This window comes from Musa acuminata, chromosome BXJ1-3 (genome assembly GCF_036884655.1).
Source record: "Musa acuminata AAA Group cultivar baxijiao chromosome BXJ1-3, Cavendish_Baxijiao_AAA, whole genome shotgun sequence".
NCBI lineage: Eukaryota > Viridiplantae > Streptophyta > Magnoliopsida > Zingiberales > Musaceae > Musa > Musa acuminata.
In genome coordinates this window covers 18,047,226-18,055,218 of record NC_088329.1, presented here as the reverse complement: position 1 = coordinate 18,055,218, position 7,993 = coordinate 18,047,226, and the positions used below count along the sequence as shown (strand labels likewise).

Here is a 7,993-nt window from a genome sequence, read left to right as displayed (position 1 = left end):
TCATGAATGATAGGCGGGCGTGCTCGGCAGTTGCATCAACCAGCTGATCGATTCTTGGGAGGGGATAGCAGTCTTTCGGGCATGCCCGATTGAGACTCGTATAGTCAACGCACATCCTCTAGTTCCCATTGGATTTCTTTACCAGCACTACATTAGACAGCCATCGCGGGTACTTGACTTCCTCGATGAAGCCAGCCGCTAAGAGTCGCTCCACCTCTTCGTGGACGGCGAGTTGCCTATCGGGGGCTTGGCGTCATGGTTTCTATTTTACTAGCCGGGTGTCAGGCGATACATTCAGGTGATGCTGGGCGGTCTCTGGGTCGACACCGGTTATGTCGGATGGCGACCAGGCGAAGACATCGGCGTTCTCTTGTAAGAAACCGATGAGCTGCTCTCGTTCTTGCCCGGGGAGTTTCGACCCGACCTGGACCGTCCGATCCGGGCAATCCTCCATCAACGGCACGTCGCAAGTGGGTGCCATCGGCCCCGGGTGTGGTGTCGGCCGCTTCTCTTCTCTCGGGTCTTCTAGAGGTTGGTCGGTCCTCGCCCTTTTGTGCAGCGAGACCGCCGTCAAGTAGCATCGTCTGGACTCTCAGGGGCTTCCCCAATCTTCCCCTATCCCGGCGAGGGTAGGAAACTTCATCGTTTGATGATAGGTGGAAACTACAGCTCTGATTTTGTTGAGGGAGGGGCGAATGTAATATCCCTCACTTTTGAAAATTATTAATAAGAATTTATATGTAAATTGGAGGACCTATATGTAAATATAAAAATTTTAAGGACTAAACTGTTAAGTTGCAAAAAGAAAAAAATAAAGAAAACCGAAAATTTCGGTTTTATCCCACCGCCTCCCAAAGCGGTGGGGCGTGGGGAGAAGAAGAAGAGAAGTTGAGGGAGAAGAGAAGAAAAGAAGAAGAGGAGGGAAAAGAAGAGATTAGGAAGAAGAGGGAGAAGAGAAGAAAAGAAGAAGAAGAAGAAGAGAGGGAAGATGGAGAGGAGAGAGAGAGAGAGGCAGCAGCTGCAGCTAGGGCTGTAGCACCTCTGTTTCCCGCAGGTGGAAACAAAGGAGAGGATGTGTGGGGCGTTGGGGAGGAAAAGGGAAGAAGAAGAAGAAGAAGAAGAAGAAGAAGAAGAAGAAGAAGAAGAAGAAGAAGAAGAAGAAGAGAGGAGGATAGCTGTGGCAAGGCTGCAGCGAGGAGGTGTGTGGCGTTGGGGAGGAAAAGAAGAGAAGTTGAGGGAGAAGAGAAGAAAAGAAGAAGAGGGAAAGGAAGAGATTAGGAAGAAGAGGGAGAAGAGAAGAAAAGAAGAAGAAGAAGAAGAGATGGAAGATGGAGAGGAGAGAGAGAGAGAGGCAGCAGCTGCAGCTAGGGCTGCAGCACCTCTGTTTCCCGCAGGTGGAAACAGAGGAGAGGATGTGTGGGGCGTTGGGGAGGAAAAGGGAAGAGGAAGAAGAAGAAGAAGAAGAAGAAGAAGAAGAAGAAGAAGAAGAAGAAGAAGAGAGGAGGATAGCTGTGGCAAGGCTGCAGCGAGGAGGTGTGTGGCGTTGGGGAGGAAAAAGGAAGAGGAGAAGAAGAGAAGGAGAAGAAGAGAAGGAGAAGATAGGGAAGAGGGAGAGGAGCGAGAGGTGGCAGCAGCTAGGGCTGCAGCACCTCTGTTTCCTGCAGGTGGAAACAGAGGAGAGGTGTGGGGCGTTCGAAGAGGAGAAGAAGAAGAAGAGGAAGAGAAGAGGAAGAGGAAGCAGGAGAAGAGGTTGTGATACCTCTGTTTCCTGCAGAGGAAACAGAGGAGAGGGTGTGTGTGACGCTGGGGAGGAGGAGGGAAGAAGAAGAGGAGAAGAAGAAGAGAAGGGAAAGGAGGAGCTGCGGCTGCGGCGGTGGAATCTGCAGCTGGAAGAGAAGGAGAGGAAGAGATGGTGAGGAAGAAGAGAAGAAGTAGAAGCGGGTGAAGAGGCAGCACCTCTGTTTCCTGCAGGAGGAAACAGAGGAAAGGAGGTGCTGTTCGTCGGGGAGAAGAAGGGGAGGAAGGAGAAGAAGAGAAGAAGAAGAAAGGAAGGAGAAGGAAGAGGAGAAGGGAAAGAAGTAGCTGCGGCTGCGGCTGCGGCTGTGGCAGCTGCAGCTATGGCAGGGAAAGAGGAAGAGAAAGGAAGAAGGGAAGGAGAGGAAGAAGAGAAGGGAAAGAAGGGGCTGCGGCTGCGGCGATGGCAGCTGCAGTTGGAAGAGAAGAAGGAGAGGAAGATGAGCAAGGGAGGAAGAAGAGGCTGTGGCCGTGGCTGAGGCTGCGACTGCAGCAGTGCAGCTAGGAAAGAAGAGAAGGAAAGGAAGAAGAAGAGAAAGGAAAAGGGAAGAAGAGAGGAAGAGGAGAAGGGGAGGCAGCTGTGGCAGTGACAGTGGCAGCTGCAGCTGAAAGAGAAGGAGAGGAAATAGAGCAGGGGAGGAAGAAGAGGCTGCGGCTGTGGTGGCTGCGGCCATGGCTGTGACTGCGACTGCGGCAGTTGCAGCTGGGAAAGAAAAGAAAGGAAAGGGGAAAAAGGGGCTGCGGACGGGATTGCGGCCGTAGTGGCAGCGACTGCGTATGCAGTAGTTATGTCTGCGAGAGAAGGGAGCAAGGAAGTAGTACAGTGGAAGGGGCTGCGGTTGTGACAGCAGCTGCGGTCGTGGCTACGACTGTGGTAGTGGCAGCGGCGATGGCTGCGACAACTGTGTTTGAAAAAGAAAACGAAGGAATGAGAGTAAGAGAGAGCATGTGACTATGCCTCTATGTTCTGCATGAGTTGTAGTTGTGGAGGAAAAAGAAAAGACATGTAGAAAACGAAACAGAGAGAGAGGACACGGAGGAAAAGTAGAAGGATTTGGGCTGGCACACTCTTTGGATCTTCGTATCGAAATCTTTGAAAGCCAAGTTTCCTGATCGTTTCTCCTGTAATTGTTCTAATCTTTCCTATTGCAAGTATCCTGATCTTTCCTCATTGTAATTTTATCTCTACATTTGCTTTGAATATGAGGAACTTTGAATTGTTCTAGCCTTGCACTTGATATATCTCCTGTTTAGACGTAATGATTCGAATCTGTGCAACTTCCAAGATTCTGACCTTTCTACCTTGTTATGATTATAACTTCATGTATTGACATCTGATTTGGACAAAACTTATTTGATCAGAATATAGACTCAGAAACCTTTGTTTTGATAGCTTATTTTAAGAATTCGGAGTAAGTTCGTCTGCTCAAACTTTTGTTTCAAATGAGCCTACAGATTCTGACCTTTTGATACTGAACTGCTTATAAGTCCCTGTTGCAAACATTGATTTATTCAAAACTTATTTCATTGGAAACTAGACTCATAGATCTTTCTTTTGATATATGGATTGAAAGATTTGGAATCCAAACACCTGCCCAGTTATCTGTTGAATCTGACATTATGAATTTTGCCAAACAGAGATTTTGTTCTACGACCCTTGTTTACCAAATTATTTGTAACTCTCTCTATTGGGCAGTTCAATTCATATGAAGCCTGTCTTATCTGAAAGTGTAATCCAATGATATATTTCTGAGTAAATTGGAGCACGATTGATAGTTTGAATTATTTGTTCAATGTGCCTCTTGTATTCTGCCAGAAATCGAGCTTTGGTCGATTTCTAATATTCTGGTTTCATTCCTTTGGAAATTGATATCCTTTAGCTTTCTTATTCAATTGAGCTTTATATTACTGCTTTGAATTCTTGTATACTCTTGTCCTTAAAGTTATTTGCATTCTTGAAAACTATTGTGTAACGTTTATGCTATATCGTATTGACTCATTTAGGCACATGTGTATCCCATTGTTCCGCATTTGCTTTCGATATGTGCCTATTCCATTTCCTTTCAAAATCCAAATATCATTGTGAAAGATTATTGCTTACTTCGTATTGACTCGTAAAGGCACATGTACGTTTTGTTGTTCCGCGTGTGCTTCCGATATATGCTACTTATTGTTAAAACTGCCCTCTTGTACTCTGGTGTTTGTGGGATTGTCTGGACCTTTGCCAGAAATGGTAAAGGGTATGTGTTTAGAGCCTGCGATGATCTGCCGGCCCCCTCTGGCTTCACCTAGACGTGGGTGGATAGAGCTCCCAGACGTGGGAGACTTGTCTGGTGGTCATTTAGAAATGGATGAATCACACTCTATTTGAGATCCCACTACACCTTCTGTATATTTGATATGATATCCAGAGCTTTGGTTATGTGTTTCGGTACAAGCTTTGGATAAGAATGATATGATTGCAACGTCAAAGACGACGTTTGAGCTTCTGTACGGTATTTGTTATTGATATGCTCTGAAAAGTTTCATTCACTGTTGATATGCTTCGAAATGTTCCATATGCCGTTGATATGCTCCGGAACATTTCATACGCCATTGATAAGCTCTGAAACATTTCATTTATTATTGATATGCTTCGAAATGTTCCATACGCCATTGATATGCTCCGGAACAATTCATATGCCATTGATAAGCTCCGATATGTTTCATTTGTTATTGATATGCTCCAATTACTCTATGCTCCATTTGTTATGAATCAAATATGTTTTGAATGACATGATACATATGATTTTGTATCTAATGAAATGGTATCCTTGAGAATTCTTGTATTCTGCCTTGCATTATGATACCTTACTTGTTTGAAACCATTCCTTTTGTTCTGAATATGCTTTGTCACTTGCTGAGCTGTTTTTAGCTCATTCCGTTGTTATATAAATCTTTCAGGTCAGCTTGTCACCATTTGAGATGTTTGATATGGGCTGAGGCAGTGGATAGCTATTCAGAATTATGGGCAAGTCTTGTTGGTTGTTATGCTATTGTTGTATAAGCATATTTTGTATGTAATAAAATGTTGTTGATGAATCGAAATGGATATACTGTGTAAAAGTGTTAGAAGATCTCTCTTATTTGGAATTTCGGAATGTTAAGTCCAATTTATGACGATATGAACTTGTGGTAAATGGTTGGAGTTATGATTGTATAAATTACATAGCTTGTGGATTTATAAATGTTGTTTATGTTTGTTAAGTTGGCTTGGATTGCCATAAATATGATGTTAGGATCGGAGCGGCACTAAGAGGGGGGGGTGAATTAGTGCAGCGGATTAAAACTTCGATTTTAATCAAAATCTTTCGTACGTTAAGAACGAAACTTGAGAAATTTAACTTGAAGGCGTGTTCTTAAAGTTGCGCAGCAAGAGTAATAAGGAACTAAAGCAGTAAGAAGATTTGCAGTAATGTAAATGACAATAATAAAAAGCAAACCAGAGATTACGCCGATTTTTAGAGTGGTTCGGTCAAATGACCTACTCCACTTGCGAGGCCCCTCTTCGATGAGGCTCCCACCTTCCACTAGCAAGTCTCTTGAAAGTGAAGGGTGAATACCCCTCTTACAACTTTTACAAGCGGTTCACTCTCTTACAGATTTTCAACAAGAAAGAAGGAGGTGAACACTAGCAAATTGAAAACAAGACAAGCTAACACTTTTCTAAGGCTTTTCTCTCAAACACTTGCTGCTCAAAAAGTTGTTCTCTCAGCTGAGATTTGAGGGGTATTTATAGGCCTCAAGAGGATTCAAATTTTGGGCTCCAAAATTTGAATTCTCTTAGGGTTCCCGGTGCTGGAGGTTCCACCGCCCAGCCAGGCGGTGCCACCGCCCAGCGCTCGGGTGCTGGGCGGTGCCACCGCCCAGCCAGGAGGTGTCACCGCCCAGCTCTCGGGTGGTGGGCGGTGCCACCGCCCAGCTAGGCGGTGCCACCGCCTACAGTGTTTTCAGCCCGACTACAGTGTTTTCAGCCACTAGTTGGGCTTCAATCTTGGCTCTCTAGTTTGCTGGTTTAGCTTAATTTTTAGCCTAAACCAACTCTGACTTTGGGCCCAGTTGGCCCCTAACCAGGATATAGGATTATCTCTTAATCCTAATCCTAATTACAAGTGGACTACATAACCAAAACACATCCTAAGCAAATTTTCAACCGCGAACGTCGAGTCTTGTTCTGGCGAGCTTTCCGACGAACTTTCTGCTGACGGGCTTCTAGCAAGCTCCCGAACTTGTGATGACTTTAATGAGTAGCCGAGCCTTCTCGGTGATCTCCGTGAACCTCCGACGATCTCTTCGGCGAACTTCCGAAAATTCCGACAGGTTCCCGATTTCTTCTCGGTTGGTTCTGGCAGCATCTCCGACGATTCTTCGGACTCTTAAACGTCCATCGAACTTGACTCCGGTATTCTCGCTTTGTGTTTTTTGGTTATCGTAGTTAATCCTGCACACACAAGCAAACACTCTACTCCGATCTAGACAATTATTATAACGCAAATTGACATTCTGTTGCCCGGCACGTCATTGGTTGGCGCTTCATCCGATTCTTCGGTGCATCGTCCTCTCTTGCAGCTTGTTGCCCAATCGGCGGTTGACCTCCGCAACCCCGATATCCTTGGCGCAATTTCGCTCTCCTTGGCCCGATGCCCGACGCCCGAAGCCTTCTGCCATCCAATATCCTGACGTGATCTCCTCCGACGCAACGTCAATTCCTCCTGCGTTAATTGTCTAATCCTGATCGAGTAGACCTGTATCACTCAAAATGTAGTCAAACATTTAAACACAATCAATTAGTTTCATCATCAAAATCCGAGATTCAACAATCTCCCCCTTTTTGATGATGACAACTAATTGATGACTAACGGAGTTAACCTAAACTCCCCCTATCAATATGCCATTGATAGAACACTTGGATTATCCCAAACCCAAGTAACATTCATCACATGTTATGAAAAACATTTAAACTATCATGCAAATATATAAAATATTTAATTCAATGCATGAAGTCATCAATATACTTCTCCCCCTATGTCATCAACAAAAAGGAGAAGTAGCTACTCTTATGTGTTTATTATATGGGTTCAAACCATTGCATGAAAAACATAATATTAAATTTTTATCATCATGCAATTTTGAAGATAGAAAATTTAGCAAGTAATGCATCATGCTTGGGACATTCAAGCTATCAAGTTTTAGATATACAAGTTTTACAGCATATAAGATAGCACTTTTGGTAATGTTCAAGATAGCAAGTTCTACATCATGCAAGCTAGCAATATTGAGATGTTCAAGAAAGCAACTCTTGCTTCTTGAAATATGCAAATTGTAAGCTAGCAAATTTTTGCTTCCTTTGCAATGTTTGAGCTAGCAATTTTGCTTCCGTTGCAAAGTGCAAGTTAGTATGTTTTGCATCTTGAGATAAACAAGATTGTATTTTTGGTATGCAAATTTATAGTATACAAGCTATCAACTTTTGCACATAAAAAGTTAGCAAAATTTTACATCTTTTGAGATGTGCAAGATGGACTATTTTGCCTCTTTTCAAATTGTGCAAGCTAGCAAATTTGCTATCTAGCAAGTTTTGCTCCCCCTTTGTCAGTGTCAAATAGAAGGGAATAACAATACAATCATGTAATTCATTTCTCTTTACTATAATATTCAAATCATGATAAGGGTAAATAATAAAGATGAAAAATGAATGTCAAAAGACATATATCATTTTTGACAAATTTCTTCTTTTGTAGATAGAAAACATGATAGGAAACAATCTTGATTCAAAAAGAAAACTCAAGTTATAAATTATCAAGATGTCAAGTAGCATGTCATGGTTTACAAAAACAAGTTTCTTGCTAGTTAATAGCAAAAAGAATCTCAATTCATGCATATAAAATCTTATGATTCACATAGAACATCTCCTCTTTTATAAAACGAGAGAATCATGATGAAGAATCTTGATTTACATAGAGTTTCAAAATATAATTATCAATATCATGAATACTAAAAGACCATGAAAATTTTGATAAATATCCTTTTAAATAGAAAACAAACTTGATTCATTCAATAGAAAATTGTGAGAAATCAAGATCATGATTTCAATAAAATCCATTAAATTCAAATCATTTTCATAATCCATGAGATTCATAAAAATAATACAAATAGATTC

The 7,993-nt window shown here is 42.5% G+C and overlaps 1 long non-coding RNA gene across 1 annotated transcript; it reads left to right on the top strand.

The window, feature by feature from the left end:
• The first annotated feature begins 869 nt into the window (after positions 1–869).
• Positions 870–4,953, top strand: LOC135623721 (uncharacterized). The gene is made up of 2 exons (XR_010491467.1): positions 870–2,918; positions 4,738–4,953. It is a non-coding gene; the product is annotated as an uncharacterized LOC135623721 (long non-coding RNA).
• Positions 4,954–7,993: the final 3,040 nt, after the last annotated feature.